Genomic DNA, 26,408 nt, shown 5'->3' on the forward strand with positions numbered 1-26,408 from the left:
GTAAGCGTCGGACTGGAACGGAAATTGTATTTTTATTGCTAGAGTAAAGACATAACTATGGCAGCACAACAAGAAGTGACATCACACACTTTTATGACATTTGAATTGTGTTCCAAATATTACATGCAAAGATCAAACAGTGACATATCAAAGAGTACTATGACGTCATAATGGAGTTATTCTCCAAATGTACCACAATGAAATGGAAGTGCAAAAGCTTACAGCACCTGGCATTCCCAGGCGGTCTCCCATTCAAGTACTGACCAGGCCCAACTCCTCTTTGCTTCCAAGATCAGACGTTTTCAGGGTGGTGTGGCCGTAAGCGTCAGACTGGACTGGAAATTGTATTTTTATTGCTAGTGTAAAGGAATAAATATGGCAAAAGGATGAACCACAACACGAAGCGACATCAGACAAGTTTATGACATTTGAATTGTGCTCCCAATATTACAAACAAAGATGAAACAGTGACATATCAAAGAGTGCTATGAGATTATAACAGAATTATTCTCCAAATATCCCACACTGAAATGGACGTGCAAAAGCTTACAGCACCTGGTGTTCCCAGGCGGTCTCCCATTCAAATACCGAGCAGGCGCAACTCTGCTAGGCTTCTGAGATCAGACGGGATCGGGCGTTTTCAGGGTGGTGTAGCTGTAAGCGTCAGACTGGAACGGAAATTGTATTTTTATTGCTACTGTAAAGGCATAAATATGGCACCAGGATGAACCACAACACGAAGCGACATCAGACAAGTTTATGACATTTGAATTGTGCTCCCAATATTACAAACAAAGATGAAACAGTGACATATCAAAGAGTGCTATGAGATTATAACGGAATTAATCTCCAAATATCCCAGACTGATATGGAAGTGCAAAAGCTTACAGCACCTGGTATTCCCAGGCATAAAATGAATCAACTGTTCATTCTGAGTGTTTGAAAGGTCAGCAAGACTACGCCAACAATAAGCACTTACTGTCTTCCAAATATCAAGTCAGTGCCTGTGTTAAGGTCATTTTGCAGACCAAATCCTGAAAAACACCATTTGGATCAAAAGCTCACAAGAGAGATAGAAGCACTTATGGACACTATTCAGCATCAGTGTGTCTGTTTGAGGGATTCTCCATGTAATATCTTCATCAGCTAGTGTTGGTAGAGTTTGTCTTTTTCAACCGTCCCAACAGGAAGCACTTCCTGATTTAAAAAAAAACAGTTAATGCTCGTGTTGGGCCCATAGCAAGGACCGTTCATCAGACCTCTTTCTTCCATGAAGTCCAGAGCTGCTCTTCTTCCATGTTGTTTCTCACATGCATTTTTCTGATGAGGCTGGTCAAATTTTTATCCTGAATGCTTCCACAAACTCCACCTATTTCTTCCACAAGTTTCTACGATGGGGGTATTGCCCATCAGACGGTCCATCAAGGAACAATGCTGTCATGAAGAATGCAAAACATTAGGTGTTGGTGTTTGGTCAATTAGCTTTCAGTGTGTTTACTTCATTAAGATTTGGAACAGACAAGGACACAGTTCTGTGAAACTTTTAACTGGGCACTGTTAAAATATTATTCAATTCAAGATAAAACCTGGATTCAATCCTACTTTCAGATCAACAAGAGTCTGAATCCATAATGGATCCTGAAAGGATTTCTTTCCATGTAAGGAAAATGTGCAGTTTTTCTCAAGTCAGGACAGAAAGACAACCCAACTTTCAAGCACTTTCCAACAATTCCTTCAAAGAAAGTGCATAAAGTTGAAGTATATCTCATACTGAAATTTCCAAAGACATATATGACTGAAGAAGACAAATGTCCAGAGGACATATAACTACCCCAACAAGAAGCACTTACTGCAGCGAGAAACAAAGTCAGTGTTTGTGTCGGGGTAATTATTCTGACCAGATATATAAAGCGTGAAAGTGAATCCTGGACTGCAATCTGTTGAATATAACCTATGCTTTAGTTTCAATTTTACTTTGCATAGTGGACATTGTCACAACCAAGACAACCCCAAAGAGAAGCACTTGTGAAGAAAAGAATCAACAGTGGTTCCTTTGAGGTGATCTGAGAGTGATTTAAGACTAATCATGATCAATCACACTAATATCGTACTAATCATACTAATATGATTTATTTTAATACACAATTTAGAAATTGTATTGCTGCTGTTGCTAAGCAACACCAAGTAAGTTTCAAGTTCTATACTGACATCATCTGAATGGGTGGGGCTGATTTCTTGCTTTGATGCTCTGTAACATCATTATGACACCTTTTATCCATATACAAGAGGCAAGTTTCCATCTGCAGATCCTGACTACGAAGTGATGGACGACATCCACAATGACTACCTCCTGCATTATTTTCCAGCTGATTTCCAGGATAACGGTAAGTGTATCTCTGCCAAGTACTTCCGTGACTGGAGCGTCAGACTGGAACGGAAATTGTATTTTTATTGCTAGTGTAAATGCATAAATATGGCACCAGGATGAACCAGAACAAGAAGTGACATCACATACGTTTATGACATTTGAATTGTGCTCCAAATATTACATACAGAAGATCAGACATTGACATATCAAAGAGTGCTATGAGATTATCACAGAATTATTCTCCAAATATCCCACACTGAAATGGAAGTGCAAAAGCTTACAGCACCTGGTATTCCCAGGCGGTCTCCCATTCAAGTACCGAGCAGGCGCAACTCGGCTAGGCTTCTGAGATCAGACGAGATCGGGTGTTTTCAGGGTGTTGCAGCTGTAAGCGTCAGACTGGAACGGAAATTGTATTTTGATTGCTACTGTAAAGGCATAAATATGGCACCAGGATGAACCACAACACGAAGCGACACCACACACGTTTATGACATTTGAATTGTGCTCCAAAAATTACATGCAAAGATCAAACAGTGACATATCAAAGAGTGCTCTGAGATTATAACAGAATTATTCTCCAAATATCCCACACTGAAATGGACGTGCAAAAGCTTACAGCACCTGGTGTTCCCAGGTGGTCTCCCATTCAAGTACTGACCAGGCCCAACTCCTCTTTGCTTCCGAGATCAGACGAGATCAGGCGTTTTCAGGGTGGTGTGGCCGTAAGCGTCAGACTGGAACGGAAATTGTATTTTTATTGCTAGAGTAAAGACATAACTATGGCAGCACAACAAGAAGTGACATCACACACTTTTATGACATTTGAATTGTGTTCCAAATATTACATGCAAAGATCAAACAGTGACATATCAAAGAGTACTATGACGTCATAATGGAGTTATTCTCCAAATGTACCACAATGAAATGGAAGTGCAAAAGCTTACAGCACCTGGCATTCCCAGGCGGTCTCCCATTCAAGTACTGACCAGGCCCAACTCCTCTTTGCTTCCAAGATCAGACGTTTTCAGGGTGGTGTGGCCGTAAGCGTCAGACTGGACTGGAAATTGTATTTTTATTGCTAGTGTAAAGGAATAAATATGGCAAAAGGATGAACCACAACACGAAGCGACATCAGACAAGTTTATGACATTTGAATTGTGCTCCCAATATTACAAACAAAGATGAAACAGTGACATATCAAAGAGTGCTATGAGATTATAACAGAATTATTCTCCAAATATCCCACACTGAAATGGACGTGCAAAAGCTTACAGCACCTGGTATTCCCAGGCATAAAATGAATCAACTGTTCATTCTGAGTGTTTGAAAGGTCAGCAAGACTACGCCAACAATAAGCACTTACTGTCTTCCAAATATCAAGTCAGTGCCTGTGTTAAGGTCATTTTGCAGACCAAATCCTGAAAAACACCATTTGGATCAAAAGCTCACAAGAGAGATAGAAGCACTTATGGACACTATTCAGCATCAGTGTGTCTGTTTGAGGGATTCTCCATGTAATATCTTCATCAGCTAGCGTTGGTAGAGTTTGTCTTTTTCAACCGTCCCAACAGGAAGCACTTCCTGATTTTAAAAAAAACAGTTAATGCTCGTGTTGGGCCCATAGCAAGGACCGTTCATCAGACCTCTTTCTTCCATGAAGTCCAGAGCTGCTCTTCTTCCATGTTGTTTCTCACATGCATTTTTCTGATGAGGCTGGTCAAATTTTTATCCTGAATGCTTCCACAAACTCCACCTATTTCTTCCACAAGTTTCTACGATGGGGGTATTGCCCATCAGACGGTCCATCAAGGAACAATGCTGTCATGAAGAATGCAAAACATTAGGTGTTGGTGTTTGGTCAATTAGCTTTCAGTGTGTTTACTTCATTAAGATTTGGAACAGACAAGGACACAGTTCTGTGAAACTTTTAACTGGGCACTGTTAAAATATTATTCAATTCAAGATAAAACCTGGATTCAATCCTACTTTCAGATCAACAAGAGTCTGAATCCATAATGGATCCTGAAAGGATTTCTTTCCACTGTGAGGAAAATGTGCAGTTTTTCTCAAGTCAGGACAGAAAGACAACCCAACTTTCAAGCACTTTCCAACAATTCCTTCAAAGAAAGTGCATAAAGTTGAAGTATATCTCATACTGAAATTTCCAAAGACATATATGACTGAAGAAGACAAATGTCCAGAGGACATATAACTACCCCAACAAGAAGCACTTACTGCAGCGAGAAACAAAGTCAGTGTTTGTGTCGGGTTAATTATTCTGACCAGATATATAAAGCGTGAAAGTGAATCCTGGACTGCAATCTGTTGAATATAACCTATGCTTTAGTTTCAATTTTACTTTGCATAGTGGACATTGTCACAACCAAGACAACCCCAAAGAGAAGCACTTGTGAAGAAAAGAATCAACAGTGGTTCCTTTGAGGTGATCTGAGAGTGATTTAAGACTAATCATGATCAATCACACTAATATCGTACTAATCATACTAATATGATTTATTTTAATACATAATTTAGAAAATGTATTGCTGCTGTTGCTAAGCAACACTAAGTAAGTTTCAAGTTCTATACTGACATCATCTGAATGGGTGGGGCTGATTTCTTGCTTTGATGCTCTGTGACATCATTATGACACCTTTTATCCACATACAAGAGGCAAGTTTCCATCTGCAGATCCTGACTACGAATTGATGGACGACATCCACAATGACTACCTCTCGCTTTGCATGTGAGAAGCAACGATGTCCGTATTCTCCACAAGGTTTTTACTAGCCCTTGTGATAGTGAGCAATGGCTGTTGAAGAATGTTTGGCTTGCTTCAATTAAAAAAAAAAAAAAAAAAAAAATACACAGATGTGATAATAAAATAAAACCTAATGTGATTGGAAACAATAAATGCAGGCCAAGTAGGGGAAGACCCAAAATAAACAAACAGCCACAACATAAATAATACCAAGTTAAACAATTAATGTCTACAATCTGTTGAATATAAACTATGTTTTAGTTTGAATTACATCTTTGCATTGTAGACATTGACAGAACCAAGACAACCCCAACAAGAAGCACTTACTGCAGCGAGAAACAAAGTCAGTGTTTGTGTCGGGGTAATTATTCTGAACAGATATGTAAAGCGTCGTGTGAATCCTGGACTGCAATCTGTTGAATATAAGCTATGCTTTATCAAGTCAGTGCCTGTTTTAAGGTCATTTTGCAGACCAAATCCTGAAAAACACCATTTGGATCAAAAGCTCACAAGAGAGATAGAAGCACTTATGGACACTATTCAGCATCAGCTTGTCTGTTTGAGGGATTCTCCGTGCAATATCTTCATCAGCTAGCGTTTATCCACAATGACTGCGTTTATCCACAATGACTAGTAGCTTACAGAAGTTGTGAAGTGGTCGCAGAGGTAGTTTTGCATAATTGGAGACACAAACAATGGCCCAGACAGGAGGGGAAATTGAGTGGCTCCCAGCATGTCAGCCTTTTGTCTACAGGGGTTGGGGAAAACAAAGAATGTTTCAGGTGTGAGCTTAAGGTGTGAGAGGGAAAGCAACTGAAGAGAGCTCATTTGTCTTCTGTATGCAAACGGTATGCAGTGTCTGCCATTTGCTACAAACAGTCTTTGATTAAGTCAGAGTTGGGAGTTGATTTTGCAGGAGCAGTGGCTTCACTGGATTTTCTCAGACACAGGCCCTTCTCTTAACTAAATCCATATTTAAAAGAAGAAGTGACATAAAACAGTTGAATTTCTTTCACAGTCTTGGGGACATTGCACACTCTGACAGAGGTTTAAGTGCTAGTATGAAAAAGAACCCTGACTTTCTTGTAGAGCTGAACTGGAGCGCTTGAACTGGAGTGCTTTAAGAAAAAAGGATAGAATTTGATGGAATGGGAATGAGATAGCCCTTGACTTAAGTCATGTGTAAATCTTTGTCATTTCTGGCGTAACGCTGTCCAACAGGGGGACCATTCCAAGGCTGAATGGACTTGAACAGATATGCTTTAAAGAGGAGGAACTCCAAGGTAACTGGCTTGATAGTCCGAAGGCCAGCCAAGCATTGATTTTGTGTAGCAGCCAGTTCCAACGTAGGGTAGGTGCAGGGGAACTGGAGCCTGTCCCAACAAAGGCAAGAATTAGACAGGCTAGAGCTTTTCTCTGCCTAGACTCACAATTTGTGCAGAGTTTCAGTTTTGAGGCCTCATTGGCGCAGTAGGTAGCACATCAGTCTCATAATCTAAAGGTTGTGAGTTAAAGCCTCACACAGGGCATGTATTTTCACCTCTTTGCACTTTCATTCAACTGCAATCACATCAAGCAGACAGAACCACCTATGAAACCAGTGTCTTGCAGCTCACGGGTGTCCAGAGTCTTTCCTTTAGGGCCGCTGTTCTGCAACTTTTCCATGTCTTCCTGATCCAGCATACCTCAAGTACATTCAATGGATCAGTGTATTGTATTAAACTGGAATACAGAGTTAAACAATTAATGTCAATGTTTTCCAAGAAAAAATTCCAACGCGCTGAATTTCCAGCTCCATCTCCTGAAACGCCTGAACAAGTGCGTAAACACCCTCAGCCCAAAGGTGTTGGGAAGACAATATCTGCCAGGATAGAAAAACTATTGAATATTGATTTAACACAATTGGAATAACACAGAGTTGAGTTTGACACCACACAGTAAGGCTTGAGGTCAAAACATTCGCAGATACGAAAAATGACATCAAACATTGACAAACACGCTGAAAGAGTCAGCATTTGAGTTTCCCTAGCACATGTGGCGAAGGGGAATTAGCTCAAGTGGTAGAGTGCTCACTTTGCATGTGAGAGGTAATGGCATAAATGCCCATATTCTCCACAAGACTTTCACCAGTTCTTGGTAAAATAGGCAGCTATTGAAAGCAAAATTCAAAAAAAAAAAAAAACATCTGAAAATAAGAGAAGCAAAAGTGTGATGACAGACTATAGAAAAACTAACCCCACTGCAGCAAGACACATGTTTCCAAAGACATTCAGCCAAAGCATACTAGGCTCTACAACTGCCCCAACAAGAGGCACTTACTACACCAAGTAACAGTTGGTGAGTGGGTCATAATTATGACCAGAAACAAGTGTCACATAAACTATGCTTTAGTTTCAATTTTACTTTGCATTGTTGACATTATCACAACCAAGACAACCCCAAAAAGAAGCACTTGTGAAAGCCAGAAGCATGAGTGTATCTGTTTGACAAAGGCTCCATGCAGTTTACTTCCTGCAGGTCATGTTGGTCAAACCAAATTGGGATTTAAGCACATTTTCAGTATTTTGCAGTTTGAAAAGAACTGGGATTTCCAAATCCAGTCCTTGAGCGTTGATATCCTGGAGGTATTGGAACTTTCCCTGCAGCAACACACCTGATTTAAATGAATGGATCGTGAATAGACTTTTGCAGAACTTGACAAATAACTGTGGAGATGAATTTGATTTGAAATAGATGTCTTGCAGCAAGGAAACAATCAATTCCTTGAATATAATTAAACTATCCTTTACATTTTGGGGTGTCATTAATAAGGTGGGGCTATTTTGGAAGTACCAGTGTGTGTTGCTTTGAGTTTGTTTAGAGATCACTAGTGCCACAAGCAAACACGACGAGGATGGGACTCCAACCCACGCGTGCAAAGCAAAATGGATTAGCAGTCCATCGCCTTAACCACTCGGCCACCCCGTCCTGCCCACTGTACATTTGCTGTCTGAAAACCTTCTTGTACACTAGTTTTTTTTTGTTTTTTTTTCCATTGTACATCCTGTGACAACACCGAAACTGGGAAGCAAACTATTTAACTGGAAGCAAGTTAACGCAACTGAAAAAACAATGAGTTGGGTTTGACATCACACACTTGAGGTCAAATCATGGCCAGATATGACAAAATGGGATCCGACAAACATAGATCAGGCGCATGATTGAGTTAGCAAGAGTGAGCATCTCAGTCAAGGGGAATTAGCTCAAGTGGTAGAGCGCTCGCTTAGCATGTGAGAGGTAACGGGATCAATGCCCGTATTCTCCACAAGATTTTCACTAGAGCTTCCTGTGATTGTGAACAATGGCTTTTGAATGTTTTGGCTTAAAAACCATGCAAAGATGCAATAATAAACTAATATGATTGGAAGTCTTCAAACATTGACCAATAAATGGTGGACACCCGAAAGGAACAAACACAATAGAAGTAACCCATCAATATAGCATGCTAAAATGATGCATGCCTCCTGACATTGTGATGGCATAACATTACACAAAAGTGCTATTTGGACAGCTGTAAGCCTCATAGTTCCAGTGCTGTGGAGCGATGCTGCAGCTTAGAGTAAGTGTGGTCCCAGTGGTAAATCCACCTTTTGCATTTCTTCTGCCAATTTTCCATTCCTTAACACTAGACAACCCATAGTTTTCTAATTCCTGTTACCATGTACAAAGGGCTGCCACAAAGCTGTGTGGTTTCAAATGAACAACTCAACAACAAACACATTGTAAAGGGGGCCAGTACCTGCCAGATTAAGGTTTCACAGCCACAGCATGAAGTCCAGCACAGTTTTTCTGTTCTGAAGACAACAGTCCATCTTAAATGCTGAATCCTTCAACACGCTCCATCTTCTTCTTCTAAAGTTTCTAAGTTGGAAGTAATGGTCATCAGAAGGTCACACAAACAAAGAACAGTCTCCTCAAGAATGTAAAACATTAGGTGTTAATGTGTTCTAATTCAGCCTGCAGAAGACACTCAGGTTTTCAAGCACTTTCCAACAATACCTTGAAGAGAAAGTGCAGAAAGTTTAAGTGTTTCTAAAAACTGACTTTAGCTGAAGCTGACAAGGTTTGAGATGGCATATAACTACCCCAACAAGAAGCACTTATAATTAAACAGGTGGCAAGGGAATCCTGGATTGCAATCTGTTGAATAAAACTATGCTTTGAATTTTTGCATAGTGGACATTGTCACAACCAAGACAACCCCAAAGAGAAGCACTTGTGAAGAAAAGAATCAACAGTGGTTCCTTTGAGGTGATCTGAGAGTGATTTAAGACTAATCATGATCAATCACACTAATATCGTACTAATCATACTAATATGATTTATTTTAATACACAATTTAGAAATTGTATTGCTGCTGTTGCTAAGCAACACCAAGTAAGTTTCAAGTTCTATACTGACATCATCTGAATGGGTGGGGCTGATTTCTTGCTTTGATGCTCTGTAACATCATTATGACACCTTTTATCCATATACAAGAGGCAAGTTTCCATCTGCAGATCCTGACTACGAAGTGATGGACGACATCCACAATGACTACCTCCTGCATTATTTTCCAGCTGATTTCCAGGATAACGGTAAGTGTATCTCTGCCAAGTACTTCCGTGACTGGAGCGTCAGACTGGAACGGAAATTGTATTTTTATTGCTAGTGTAAATGCATAAATATGGCACCAGGATGAACCAGAACAAGAAGTGACATCACATACGTTTATGACATTTGAATTGTGCTCCAAATATTACATACAGAAGATCAGACATTGACATATCAAAGAGTGCTATGAGATTATCACAGAATTATTCTCCAAATATCCCACACTGAAATGGAAGTGCAAAAGCTTACAGCACCTGGTATTCCCAGGCGGTCTCCCATTCAAGTACCGAGCAGGCGCAACTCGGCTAGGCTTCTGAGATCAGACGAGATCGGGTGTTTTCAGGGTGTTGCAGCTGTAAGCGTCAGACTGGAACGGAAATTGTATTTTGATTGCTACTGTAAAGGCATAAATATGGCACCAGGATGAACCACAACACGAAGCGACACCACACACGTTTATGACATTTGAATTGTGCTCCAAAAATTACATGCAAAGATCAAACAGTGACATATCAAAGAGTGCTATGAGATTATAACAGAATTATTCTCCAAATATCCCACACTGAAATGGACGTGCAAAAGCTTACAGCACCTGGTGTTCCCAGGTGGTCTCCCATTCAAGTACTGACCAGGCCCAATTCCTCTTTGCTTCCGAGATCAGACGAGATCAGGCATTTTCAGGGTGGTGTGGCCGTAAGCGTCAGACTGGAACGGAAATTGTATTTTTATTGCTAGAGTAAAGACATAACTATGGCACCACAACAAGAAGTGACATCACACACTTTTATGACATTTGAATTGTGTTCCAAATATTACATGCAAAGATCAAACAGTGACATATCAAAGAGTACTATGACGTCATAATGGAGTTATTCTCCAAATGTACCACAATGAAATGGAAGTGCAAAAGCTTACAGCACCTGGTGTTCCCAGGTGGTCTCCCATTCAAGTACTGACCAGGCCCAACTCCTCTTTGCTTCCAAGATCAGACGTTTTCAGGGTGGTGTGGCCGTAAGCGTCAGACTGGAATGGAAATTGTATTTTTATTGCTAGTGTAAAGGAATAAATATGGCAAAAGGATGAACCACAACACGAAGCGACATCAGACAAGTTTATGACATTTGAATTGTGCTCCCAATATTACAAACAAAGATGAAACAGTGACATATCAAAGAGTGCTATGAGATTATAACAGAATTATTCTCCAAATATCCCACACTGAAATGGACGTGCAAAAGCTTACAGCACCTGGTGTTCCCAGGCGGTCTCCCATTCAAATACCGAGCAGGCGCAACTCTGCTAGGCTTCTGAGATCAGACGGGATCGGGCGTTTTCAGGGTGGTGTAGCTGTAAGCGTCAGACTGGAACGGAAATTGTATTTTTATTGCTACTGTAAAGGCATAAATATGGCACCAGGATGAACCACAACACGAAGCGACATCAGACAAGTTTATGACATTTGAATTGTGCTCCCAATATTACAAACAAAGATGAAACAGTGACATATCAAAGAGTGCTATGAGATTATAACGGAATTAATCTCCAAATATCCCAGACTGATATGGAAGTGCAAAAGCTTACAGCACCTGGTATTCCCAGGCATAAAATGAATCAACTGTTCATTCTGAGTGTTTGAAAGGTCAGCAAGACTACGCCAACAATAAGCACTTACTGTCTTCCAAATATCAAGTCAGTGCCTGTGTTAAGGTCATTTTGCAGACCAAATCCTGAAAAACACCATTTGGATCAAAAGCTCACAAGAGAGATAGAAGCACTTATGGACACTATTCAGCATCAGTGTGTCTGTTTGAGGGATTCTCCATGTAATATCTTCATCAGCTAGTGTTGGTAGAGTTTGTCTTTTTCAACCGTCCCAACAGGAAGCACTTCCTGATTTTAAAAAAAACAGTTAATGCTCGTGTTGGGCCCATAGCAAGGACCGTTCATCAGACCTCTTTCTTCCATGAAGTCCAGAGCTGCTCTTCTTCCATGTTGTTTCTCACATGCATTTTTCTGATGAGGCTGGTCAAATTTTTATCCTGAATGCTTCCACAAACTCCACCTATTTCTTCCACAAGTTTCTACGATGGGGGTATTGCCCATCAGACGGTCCATCAAGGAACAATGCTGTCATGAAGAATGCAAAACATTAGGTGTTGGTGTTTGGTCAATTAGCTTTCAGTGTGTTTACTTCATTAAGATTTGGAACAGACAAGGACACAGTTCTGTGAAACTTTTAACTGGGCACTGTTAAAATATTATTCAATTCAAGATAAAACCTGGATTCAATCCTACTTTCAGATCAACAAGAGTCTGAATCCATAATGGATCCTGAAAGGATTTCTTTCCATGTAAGGAAAATGTGCAGTTTTTCTCAAGTCAGGACAGAAAGACAACCCAACTTTCAAGCACTTTCCAACAATTCCTTCAAAGAAAGTGCATAAAGTTGAAGTATATCTCATACTGAAATTTCCAAAGACATATATGACTGAAGAAGACAAATGTCCAGAGGACATATAACTACCCCAACAAGAAGCACTTACTGCAGCGAGAAACAAAGTCAGTGTTTGTGTCGGGGTAATTATTCTGACCAGATATATAAAGCGTGAAAGTGAATCCTGGACTGCAATCTGTTGAATATAACCTATGCTTTAGTTTCAATTTTACTTTGCATAGTGGACATTGTCACAACCAAGACAACCCCAAAGAGAAGCACTTGTGAAGAAAAGAATCAACAGTGGTTCCTTTGAGGTGATCTGAGAGTGATTTAAGACTAATCATGATCAATCACACTAATATCGTACTAATCATACTAATATGATTTATTTTAATACACAATTTAGAAATTGTATTGCTGCTGTTGCTAAGCAACACCAAGTAAGTTTCAAGTTCTATACTGACATCATCTGAATGGGTGGGGCTGATTTCTTGCTTTGATGCTCTGTAACATCATTATGACACCTTTTATCCATATACAAGAGGCAAGTTTCCATCTGCAGATCCTGACTACGAAGTGATGGACGACATCCACAATGACTACCTCCTGCATTATTTTCCAGCTGATTTCCAGGATAACGGTAAGTGTATCTCTGCCAAGTACTTCCGTGACTGGAGCGTCAGACTGGAACGGAAATTGTATTTTTATTGCTAGTGTAAATGCATAAATATGGCACCAGGATGAACCAGAACAAGAAGTGACATCACATACGTTTATGACATTTGAATTGTGCTCCAAATATTACATACAGAAGATCAGACATTGACATATCAAAGAGTGCTATGAGATTATCACAGAATTATTCTCCAAATATCCCACACTGAAATGGAAGTGCAAAAGCTTACAGCACCTGGTATTCCCAGGCGGTCTCCCATTCAAGTACCGAGCAGGCGCAACTCGGCTAGGCTTCTGAGATCAGACGAGATCGGGTGTTTTCAGGGTGTTGCAGCTGTAAGCGTCAGACTGGAACGGAAATTGTATTTTGATTGCTACTGTAAAGGCATAAATATGGCACCAGGATGAACCACAACACGAAGCGACACCACACACGTTTATGACATTTGAATTGTGCTCCAAAAATTACATGCAAAGATCAAACAGTGACATATCAAAGAGTGCTCTGAGATTATAACAGAATTATTCTCCAAATATCCCACACTGAAATGGACGTGCAAAAGCTTACAGCACCTGGTGTTCCCAGGTGGTCTCCCATTCAAGTACTGACCAGGCCCAACTCCTCTTTGCTTCCGAGATCAGACGAGATCAGGCGTTTTCAGGGTGGTGTGGCCGTAAGCGTCAGACTGGAACGGAAATTGTATTTTTATTGCTAGAGTAAAGACATAACTATGGCAGCACAACAAGAAGTGACATCACACACTTTTATGACATTTGAATTGTGTTCCAAATATTACATGCAAAGATCAAACAGTGACATATCAAAGAGTACTATGACGTCATAATGGAGTTATTCTCCAAATGTACCACAATGAAATGGAAGTGCAAAAGCTTACAGCACCTGGCATTCCCAGGCGGTCTCCCATTCAAGTACTGACCAGGCCCAACTCCTCTTTGCTTCCAAGATCAGACGTTTTCAGGGTGGTGTGGCCGTAAGCGTCAGACTGGACTGGAAATTGTATTTTTATTGCTAGTGTAAAGGAATAAATATGGCAAAAGGATGAACCACAACACGAAGCGACATCAGACAAGTTTATGACATTTGAATTGTGCTCCCAATATTACAAACAAAGATGAAACAGTGACATATCAAAGAGTGCTATGAGATTATAACAGAATTATTCTCCAAATATCCCACACTGAAATGGACGTGCAAAAGCTTACAGCACCTGGTATTCCCAGGCATAAAATGAATCAACTGTTCATTCTGAGTGTTTGAAAGGTCAGCAAGACTACGCCAACAATAAGCACTTACTGTCTTCCAAATATCAAGTCAGTGCCTGTGTTAAGGTCATTTTGCAGACCAAATCCTGAAAAACACCATTTGGATCAAAAGCTCACAAGAGAGATAGAAGCACTTATGGACACTATTCAGCATCAGTGTGTCTGTTTGAGGGATTCTCCATGTAATATCTTCATCAGCTAGCGTTGGTAGAGTTTGTCTTTTTCAACCGTCCCAACAGGAAGCACTTCCTGATTTAAAAAAAAACAGTTAATGCTCGTGTTGGGCCCATAGCAAGGACCGTTCATCAGACCTCTTTCTTCCATGAAGTCCAGAGCTGCTCTTCTTCCATGTTGTTTCTCACATGCATTTTTCTGATGAGGCTGGTCAAATTTTTATCCTGAATGCTTCCACAAACTCCACCTATTTCTTCCACAAGTTTCTACGATGGGGGTATTGCCCATCAGACGGTCCATCAAGGAACAATGCTGTCATGAAGAATGCAAAACATTAGGTGTTGGTGTTTGGTCAATTAGCTTTCAGTGTGTTTACTTCATTAAGATTTGGAACAGACAAGGACACAGTTCTGTGAAACTTTTAACTGGGCACTGTTAAAATATTATTCAATTCAAGATAAAACCTGGATTCAATCCTACTTTCAGATCAACAAGAGTCTGAATCCATAATGGATCCTGAAAGGATTTCTTTCCACTGTGAGGAAAATGTGCAGTTTTTCTCAAGTCAGGACAGAAAGACAACCCAACTTTCAAGCACTTTCCAACAATTCCTTCAAAGAAAGTGCATAAAGTTGAAGTATATCTCATACTGAAATTTCCAAAGACATATATGACTGAAGAAGACAAATGTCCAGAGGACATATAACTACCCCAACAAGAAGCACTTACTGCAGCGAGAAACAAAGTCAGTGTTTGTGTCGGGTTAATTATTCTGACCAGATATATAAAGCGTGAAAGTGAATCCTGGACTGCAATCTGTTGAATATAACCTATGCTTTAGTTTCAATTTTACTTTGCATAGTGGACATTGTCACAACCAAGACAACCCCAAAGAGAAGCACTTGTGAAGAAAAGAATCAACAGTGGTTCCTTTGAGGTGATCTGAGAGTGATTTAAGACTAATCATGATCAATCACACTAATATCGTACTAATCATACTAATATGATTTATTTTAATACATAATTTAGAAAATGTATTGCTGCTGTTGCTAAGCAACACTAAGTAAGTTTCAAGTTCTATACTGACATCATCTGAATGGGTGGGGCTGATTTCTTGCTTTGATGCTCTGTGACATCATTATGACACCTTTTATCCACATACAAGAGGCAAGTTTCCATCTGCAGATCCTGACTACGAATTGATGGACGACATCCACAATGACTACCTCTCGCTTTGCATGTGAGAAGCAACGATGTCCGTATTCTCCACAAGGTTTTTACTAGCCCTTGTGATAGTGAGCAATGGCTGTTGAAGAATGTTTGGCTTGCTTCAATTAAAAAAAAAAAAAAATACACAGATGTGATAATAAAATAAAACCTAATGTGATTGGAAACAATAAATGCAGGCCAAGTAGGGGAAGACCCAAAATAAACAAACAGCCACAACATAAATAATACCAAGTTAAACAATTAATGTCTACAATCTGTTGAATATAAACTATGTTTTAGTTTGAATTACATCTTTGCATTGTAGACATTGACAGAACCAAGACAACCCCAACAAGAAGCACTTACTGCAGCGAGAAACAAAGTCAGTGTTTGTGTCGGGGTAATTATTCTGAACAGATATGTAAAGCGTCGTGTGAATCCTGGACTGCAATCTGTTGAATATAAGCTATGCTTTATCAAGTCAGTGCCTGTTTTAAGGTCATTTTGCAGACCAAATCCTGAAAAACACCATTTGGATCAAAAGCTCACAAGAGAGATAGAAGCACTTATGGACACTATTCAGCATCAGCTTGTCTGTTTGAGGGATTCTCCGTGCAATATCTTCATCAGCTAGCGTTCATCCACAATGACTGCGTTTATCCACAATGACTAGTAGCTTACAGAAGTTGTGAAGTGGTCGCAGAGGTAGTTTTGCATAATTGGAGACACAAACAATGGCCCAGACAGGAGGGGAAATTGAGTGGCTCCCAGCATGTCAGCCTTTTGTCTACAGGGGTTGGGGAAAACAAAGAATGTTTCAGGTGTGAGCTTAAGGTGTGAGAGGGAAAGCAACTGAAGAGAGCTCATTTGTCTTCTGTATGCAAACGGTATGCAGTGTCTGCCATTTGCTACAAACAGTCTTTGATTAAGTCAGAGTTGGGAGTTGATTTTGCAGGAGCAGTGGCTTCACTGGATTTTCTCAGACACAGGCCCTTCTCTTAACTAAATCCATATTTAAAAGAAGAAGTGACATAAAACAGTTGAATTTCTTTCACAGTCTTGGGGACATTGCACACTCTGACAGAGGTTTAAGTGCTAGTATGAAAAAGAACCCTGACTTTCTTGTAGAGCTGAACTGGAGCGCTTGAACTGGAGTGCTTTAAGAAAAAAGGATAGAATTTGATGGAATGGGAATGAGATAGCCCTTGACTTAAGTCATGTGTAAATCTTTGTCATTTCTGGCGTAACGCTGTCCAACAGGGGGACCATTCCAAGGCTGAATGGACTTGAACAGATATGCTTTAAAGAGGAGGAACTCCAAGGTAACTGGCTTGATAGTCCGAAGGCCAGCCAAGCATTGATTTTGTGTAGCAGCCAGTTCCAACGTAGGGTAGGTGCAGGGGAACTGGAGCCTGTCCCAACAAAGGCAAGAATTAGACAGGCTAGAGCTTTTCTCTGCCTAGACTCACAATTTGTGCAGAGTTTCAGTTTTGAGGCCTCATTGGCGCAGTAGGTAGCACATCAGTCTCATAATCTAAAGGTTGTGAGTTAAAGCCTCACACAGGGCATGTATTTTCACCTCTTTGCACTTTCATTCAACTGCAATCACATCAAGCAGACAGAACCACCTATGAAACCAGTGTCTTGCAGCTCACGGGTGTCCAGAGTCTTTCCTTTAGGGCCGCTGTTCTGCAACTTTTCCATGTCTTCCTGATCCAGCATACCTCAAGTACATTCAATGGATCAGTGTATTGTATTAAACTGGAATACAGAGTTAAACAATTAATGTCAATGTTTTCCAAGAAAAAATTCCAACGCGCTGAATTTCCAGCTCCATCTCCTGAAACGCCTGAACAAGTGCGTAAACACCCTCAGCCCAAAGGTGTTGGGAAGACAATATCTGCCAGGATAGAAAAACTATTGAATATTGATTTAACACAATTGGAATAACACAGAGTTGAGTTTGACACCACACAGTAAGGCTTGAGGTCAAAACATTCGCAGATACGAAAAATGACATCAAACATTGACAAACACGCTGAAAGAGTCAGCATTTGAGTTTCCCTAGCACATGTGGCGAAGGGGAATTAGCTCAAGTGGTAGAGTGCTCACTTTGCATGTGAGAGGTAATGGCATAAATGCCCATATTCTCCACAAGACTTTCACCAGTTCTTGGTAAAATAGGCAGCTATTGAAAGCAAAATTCAAAAAAAAAAAAAAACATCTGAAAATAAGAGAAGCAAAAGTGTGATGACAGACTATAGAAAAACTAACCCCACTGCAGCAAGACACATGTTTCCAAAGACATTCAGCCAAAGCATACTAGGCTCTACAACTGCCCCAACAAGAGGCACTTACTACACCAAGTAACAGTTGGTGAGTGGGTCATAATTATGACCAGAAACAAGTGTCACATAAACTATGCTTTAGTTTCAATTTTACTTTGCATTGTTGACATTATCACAACCAAGACAACCCCAAAGAGAAGCACTTGTGAAAGCCAGAAGCATGAGTGTATCTGTTTGACAAAGGCTCCATGCAGTTTACTTCCTGCAGGTCATGTTGGTCAAACCAAATTGGGATTTAAGCACATTTTCAGTATTTTGCAGTTTGAAAAGAACTGGGATTTCCAAATCCAGTCCTTGAGCGTTGATATCCTGGAGGTATTGGAACTTTCCCTGCAGCAACACACCTGATTTAAATGAATGGATCGTGAATAGACTTTTGCAGAACTTGACAAATAACTGTGGAGATGAATTTGATTTGAATAAGATGTCTTGCAGCAAGGAAACAATCAATTCCTTGAATATAATTAAACTATCCTTTACATTTTGGGGTGTCATTAATAAGGTGGGGCTATTTTGGAAGTACCAGTGTGTGTTGCTTTGAGTTTGTTTAGAGATCACTAGTGCCACAAGCAAACACGACGAGGATGGGACTCCAACCCACGCGTGCAAAGCAAAATGGATTAGCAGTCCATCGCCTTAACCACTCGGCCACCCCGTCCTGTCCACTGTACATTTGCTGTCTGAAAACCTTCTTGTACACTAGTTTTTTTTTTTTTTTTTTTCCATTGTACATCCTGTGACAACACCGAAACTGGGAAGCAAACTATTTAACTGGAAGCAAGTTAACGCAACTGAAAAAACAATGAGTTGGGTTTGACATCACACACTTGAGGTCAAATCATGGCCAGATATGACAAAATGGGATCCGACAAACATAGATCAGGCGCATGATTGAGTTAGCAAGAGTGAGCATCTCAGTCAAGGGGAATTAGCTCAAGTGGTAGAGCGCTCGCTTAGCATGTGAGAGGTAATGGGATCAATGCCCGTATTCTCCACAAGATTTTCACTAGAGCTTCCTGTGATTGTGAACAATGGCTTTTGAATGTTTTGGCTTAAAAACCATGCAAAGATGCAATAATAAACTAATATGATTGGAAGTCTTCAAACATTGACCAATAAATGGTGGACACCCGAAAGGAACAAACACAATAGAAGTAACCCATCAATATAGCATGCTAAAATGATGCATGCCTCCTGACATTGTGATGGCATAACATTACACGAAAGTGCTATTTGGACAGCTGTAAGCCTCATAGTTCCAGTGCTGTGGAGCGATGCTGCAGCTTAGAGTAAGTGTGGTCCCAGTGGTAAATCCACCTTTTGCATTTCTTCTGCCAATTTTCCATTCCTTAACACTAGACAACCCATAGTTTTCTAATTCCTGTTACCATGTACAAAGGGCTGCCACAAAGCTGTGTGGTTTCAAATGAACAACTCAACAACAAACACATTGTAAAGGGGGCCAGTACCTGCCAGATTAAGGTTTCACAGCCACAGCATGAAGTCCAGCACAGTTTTTCTGTTCTGAAGACAACAGTCCATCTTAAATGCTGAATCCTTCAACACGCTCCATCTTCTTCTTCTAAAGTTTCTAAGTTGGAAGTAATGGTCATCAGAAGGTCACACAAACAAAGAACAGTCTCCTCAAGAATGTAAAACATTAGGTGTTAATGTGTTCTAATTCAGCCTGCAGAAGACACTCAGGTTTTCAAGCACTTTCCAACAATACCTTGAAGAGAAAGTGCAGAAAGTTTAAGTGTTTCTAAAAACTGACTTTAGCTGAAGCTGACAAGGTTTGAGATGGCATATAACTACCCCAACAAGAAGCACTTATAATTAAACAGGTGGCAAGGGAATCCTGGATTGCAATCTGTTGAATAAAACTATGCTTTGAATTTTTGCATAGTGGACATTGTCACAACCAAGACAACCCCAAAGAGAAGCACTTGTGAAGAAAAGAATCAACAGTGGTTCCTTTGAGGTGATCTGAGAGTGATTTAAGACTAATCATGATCAATCACACTAATATCGTACTAATCATACTAATATGATTTATTTTAATACACAATTTAGAAATTGTATTGCTGCTGTTGCTAAGCAACACCAAGTAAGTTTCAAGTTCTATACTGACATCATCTGAATGGGTGGGGCTGATTTCTTGCTTTGATGCTCTGTAACATCATTATGACACCTTTTATCCATATACAAGAGGCAAGTTTCCATCTGCAGATCCTGACTACGAAGTGATGGACGACATCCACAATGACTACCTCCTGCATTATTTTCCAGCTGATTTCCAGGATAACGGTAAGTGTATCTCTGCCAAGTACTTCCGTGACTGGAGCGTCAGACTGGAACGGAAATTGTATTTTTATTGCTAGTGTAAATGCATAAATATGGCACCAGGATGAACCAGAACAAGAAGTGACATCACATACGTTTATGACATTTGAATTGTGCTCCAAATATTACATACAGAAGATCAGACATTGACATATCAAAGAGTGCTATGAGATTATCACAGAATTATTCTCCAAATATCCCACACTGAAATGGAAGTGCAAAAGCTTACAGCACCTGGTATTCCCAGGCGGTCTCCCATTCAAGTACCGAGCAGGCGCAACTCGGCTAGGCTTCTGAGATCAGACGAGATCGGGTGTTTTCAGGGTGTTGCAGCTGTAAGCGTCAGACTGGAACGGAAATTGTATTTTGATTGCTACTGTAAAGGCATAAATATGGCACCAGGATGAACCACAACACGAAGCGACACCACACACGTTTATGACATTTGAATTGTGCTCCAAAAATTACATGCAAAGATCAAACAGTGACATATCAAAGAGTGCTATGAGATTATAACAGAATTATTCTCCAAATATCCCACACTGAAATGGACGTGCAAAAGCTTACAGCACCTGGTGTTCCCAGGTGGTCTCCCATTCAAGTACTGACCAGGCCCAACTCTGCTTTGCTTCCGAGATCAGACGAGATCAGGCGTTTTCAGGGTGGTGTGGCCGTAAGCGTCAGACTGGAACGGAAATTGTATTTTTATTGCTAGAGTAAAGACATAACTATGGCAGCACAACAAGAAGTGACATCACACACTTTTATGACATTTGAATTGTGTTCCAAATATTACATGCAAAGATCAAACAGTGACATATCAAAGAGTACTATGACGTCATAATGGAGTTATTCTCCAAATGTACCACAATGAAATGGAAGTGCAAAAGCTTACAGCACCTGGCATTCCCAGGCAGTCTCCCATTCAAGTACTGACCAGGCCCAACTCCTCTTTGCTTCCAAGATCAGACGTTTTCAGGGTGGTGTGGCCGTAAGCGTCAGACTGGACTGGAAATTGTATTTTTATTGCTAGTGTAAAGGAATAAATATGGCAAAAGGATGAACCACAACACGAAGCGACATCAGACAAGTTTATGACATTTGAATTGTGCTCCCAATATTACAAACAAAGATGAAACAGTGACATATCAAAGAGTGCTATGAGATTATAACAGAATTATTCTCCAAATATCCCACACTGAAATGGACGTGCAAAAGCTTACAGCACCTGGTGTTCCCAGGCGGTCTCCCATTCAAATACCGAGCAGGCGCAACTCTGCTAGGCTTCTGAGATCAGACGGGATCGGGCGTTTTCAGGGTGGTGTAGCTGTAAGCGTCAGACTGGAACGGAAATTGTATTTTTATTGCTACTGTAAAGGCATAAATATGGCACCAGGATGAACCACAACACGAAGCGACATCAGACAAGTTTATGACATTTGAATTGTGCTCCCAATATTACAAACAAAGATGAAACAGTGACATATCAAAGAGTGCTATGAGATTATAACGGAATTAATCTCCAAATATCCCAGACTGATATGGAAGTGCAAAAGCTTACAGCACCTGGTATTCCCAGGCATAAAATGAATCAACTGTTCATTCTGAGTGTTTGAAAGGTCAGCAAGACTACGCCAACAATAAGCACTTACTGTCTTCCAAATATCAAGTCAGTGCCTGTGTTAAGGTCATTTTGCAGACCAAATCCTGAAAAACACCATTTGGATCAAAAGCTCACAAGAGAGATAGAAGCACTTATGGACACTATTCAGCATCAGTGTGTCTGTTTGAGGGATTCTCCATGTAATATCTTCATCAGCTAGTGTTGGTAGAGTTTGTCTTTTTCAACCGTCCCAACAGGAAGCACTTCCTGATTTAAAAAAAAACAGTTAATGCTCGTGTTGGGCCCATAGCAAGGACCGTTCATCAGACCTCTTTCTTCCATGAAGTCCAGAGCTGCTCTTCTTCCATGTTGTTTCTCACATGCATTTTTCTGATGAGGCTGGTCAAATTTTTATCCTGAATGCTTCCACAAACTCCACCTATTTCTTCCACAAGTTTCTACGATGGGGGTATTGCCCATCAGACGGTCCATCAAGGAACAATGCTGTCATGAAGAATGCAAAACATTAGGTGTTGGTGTTTGGTCAATTAGCTTTCAGTGTGTTTACTTCATTAAGATTTGGAACAGACAAGGACACAGTTCTGTGAAACTTTTAACTGGGCACTGTTAAAATATTATTCAATTCAAGATAAAACCTGGATTCAATCCTACTTTCAGATCAACAAGAGTCTGAATCCATAATGGATCCTGAAAGGATTTCTTTCCATGTAAGGAAAATGTGCAGTTTTTCTCAAGTCAGGACAGAAAGACAACCCAACTTTCAAGCACTTTCCAACAATTCCTTCAAAGAAAGTGCATAAAGTTGAAGTATATCTCATACTGAAATTTCCAAAGACATATATGACTGAAGAAGACAAATGTCCAGAGGACATATAACTACCCCAACAAGAAGCACTTACTGCAGCGAGAAACAAAGTCAGTGTTTGTGTCGGGGTAATTATTCTGACCAGATATATAAAGCGTGAAAGTGAATCCTGGACTGCAATCTGTTGAATATAACCTATGCTTTAGTTTCAATTTTACTTTGCATAGTGGACATTGTCACAACCAAGACAACCCCAAAGAGAAGCACTTGTGAAGAAAAGAATCAACAGTGGTTCCTTTGAGGTGATCTGAGAGTGATTTAAGACTAATCATGATCAATCACACTAATATCGTACTAATCATACTAATATGATTTATTTTAATACACAATTTAGAAATTGTATTGCTGCTGTTGCTAAGCAACACCAAGTAAGTTTCAAGTTCTATACTGACATCATCTGAATGGGTGGGGCTGATTTCTTGCTTTGATGCTCTGTAACATCATTATGACACCTTTTATCCATATACAAGAGGCAAGTTTCCATCTGCAGATCCTGACTACGAAGTGATGGACGACATGCACAATGACTACCTCCTGCATTATTTTCCAGCTGATTTCCAGGATAACGGTAAGTGTATCTCTGCCAAGTACTTCCGTGACTGGAGCGTCAGACTGGAACGGAAATTGTATTTTTATTGCTAGTGTAAATGCATAAATATGGCACCAGGATGAACCAGAACAAGAAGTGACATCACATACGTTTATGACATTTGAATTGTGCTCCAAATATTACATACAGAAGATCAGACATTGACATATCAAAGAGTGCTATGAGATTATCACAGAATTATTCTCCAAATATCCCACACTGAAATGGAAGTGCAAAAGCTTACAGCACCTGGTATTCCCAGGCGGTCTCCCATTCAAGTACCGAGCAGGCGCAACTCGGCTAGGCTTCTGAGATCAGACGAGATCGGGTGTTTTCAGGGTGTTGCAGCTGTAAGCGTCAGACTGGAACGGAAATTGTATTTTGATTGCTACTGTAAAGGCATAAATATGGCACCAGGATGAACCACAACACGAAGCGACACCACACACGTTTATGACATTTGAATTGTGCTCCAAAAATTACATGCAAAGATCAAACAGTGACATATCAAAGAGTGCTATGAGATTATAACAGAATTATTCTCCAAATATCCCACACTGAAATGGACGTGCAAAAGCTTACAGCACCTGGTGTTCCCAGGTGGTCTCCCATTCAAGTACTGACCAGGCCCAACTCCTCTTTGCTTCCGAGATCAGACGAGATCAGGCGTTTTCAGGGTGGTGTGGCCGTAAGCGTCAGACTGGAACGGAAATTGTATTTTTATTGCTAGAGTAAAGACATAACTATGGCAACACAACAAGAAGTGACATCACACACTTTTATGACATTTGAATTGTGTTCCAAATATTACATGCAAAGATCAAACAGTGACATATCAAAGAGTACTATGACGTCATAATGGAGTTATTCTCCAAATGTACCACAATGAAATGGAAGTGCAAAAGCTTACAGCACCTGGCATTCCCAGGCGGTCTCCCATTCAAGTACTGACCAGGCCCAACTCCTCTTTGCTTCCAAGATCAGACGTTTTCAGGGTGGTGTGGCCGTAAGCGTCAGACTGGACTGGAAATTGTATTTTTATTGCTAGTGTAAAGGAATAAATATGGCAAAAGGATGAACCACAACACGAAGCGACATCAGACAAGTTTATGACATTTGAATTGTGCTCCCAATATTACAAACAAAGATGAAACAGTGACATATCAAAGAGTGCTATGAGATTATAACAGAATTATTCTCCAAATATCCCACACTGAAATGGACGTGCAAAAGCTTACAGCACCTGGTATTCCCAGGCATAAAATGAATCAACTGTTCATTCTGAGTGTTTGAAAGGTCAGCAAGACTACGCCAACAATAAGCACTTACTGTCTTCCAAATATCAAGTCAGTGCCTGTGTTAAGGTCATTTTGCAGACCAAATCCTGAAAAACACCATTTGGATCAAAAGCTCACAAGAGAGATAAAAGCACTTATGGACACTATTCAGCATCAGTGTGTCTGTTTGAGGGATTCTCCATGTAATATCTTCATCAGCTAGCGTTGGTAGAGTTTGTCTTTTTCAACCGTCCCAACAGGAAGCACTTCCTGATTTAAAAAAAAACAGTTAATGCTCGTGTTGGGCCCATAGCAAGGACCGTTCATCAGACCTCTTTCTTCCATGAAGTCCAGAGCTGCTCTTCTTCCATGTTGTTTCTCACATGCATTTTTCTGATGAGGCTGGTCAAATTTTTATCCTGAATGCTTCCACAAACTCCACCTATTTCTTCCACAAGTTTCTACGATGGGGGTATTGCCCATCAGACGGTCCATCAAGGAACAATGCTGTCATGAAGAATGCAAAACATTAGGTGTTGGTGTTTGGTCAATTAGCTTTCAGTGTGTTTACTTCATTAAGATTTGGAACAGACAAGGACACAGTTCTGTGAAACTTTTAACTGGGCACTGTTAAAATATTATTCAATTCAAGATAAAACCTGGATTCAATCCTACTTTCAGATCAACAAGAGTCTGAATCCATAATGGATCCTGAAAGGATTTCTTTCCACTGTGAGGAAAATGTGCAGTTTTTCTCAAGTCAGGACAGAAAGACAACCCAACTTTCAAGCACTTTCCAACAATTCCTTCAAAGAAAGTGCATAAAGTTGAAGTATATCTCATACTGAAATTTCCAAAGACATATATGACTGAAGAAGACAAATGTCCAGAGGACATATAACTACCCCAACAAGAAGCACTTACTGCAGCGAGAAACAAAGTCAGTGTTTGTGTCGGGTTAATTATTCTGACCAGATATATAAAGCGTGAAAGTGAATCCTGGACTGCAATCTGTTGAATATAACCTATGCTTTAGTTTCAATTTTACTTTGCATAGTGGACATTGTCACAACCAAGACAACCCCAAAGAGAAGCACTTGTGAAGAAAAGAATCAACAGTGGTTCCTTTGAGGTGATCTGAGAGTGATTTAAGACTAATCATGATCAATCACACTAATATCGTACTAATCATACTAATATGATTTATTTTAATACATAATTTAGAAAATGTATTGCTGCTGTTGCTAAGCAACACTAAGTAAGTTTCAAGTTCTATACTGACATCATCTGAATGGGTGGGGCTGATTTCTTGCTTTGATGCTCTGTGACATCATTATGACACCTTTTATCCACATACAAGAGGCAAGTTTCCATCTGCAGATCCTGACTACGAATTGATGGACGACATCCACAATGACTACCTCTCGCTTTGCATGTGAGAAGCAACGATGTCCGTATTCTCCACAAGGTTTTTACTAGCCCTTGTGATAGTGAGCAATGGCTGTTGAAGAATGTTTGGCTTGCTTCAATTAAAAAAAAAAAAAAAAAAAAATACACAGATGTGATAATAAAATAAAACCTAATGTGATTGGAAACAATAAATGCAGGCCAAGTAGGGGAAGACCCAAAATAAACAAACAGCCACAACATAAATAATACCAAGTTAAACAATTAATGTCTACAATCTGTTGAATATAAACTATGTTTTAGTTTGAATTACATCTTTGCATTGTAGACATTGACAGAACCAAGACAACCCCAACAAGAAGCACTTACTGCAGCGAGAAACAAAGTCAGTGTTTGTGTCGGGGTAATTATT

This window comes from Telmatherina bonti, assembly GCF_933228915.1.
Source record: "Telmatherina bonti genome assembly, chromosome: 11".
Classification (NCBI taxonomy): Eukaryota; Metazoa; Chordata; class Actinopteri; order Atheriniformes; family Telmatherinidae; genus Telmatherina; species Telmatherina bonti.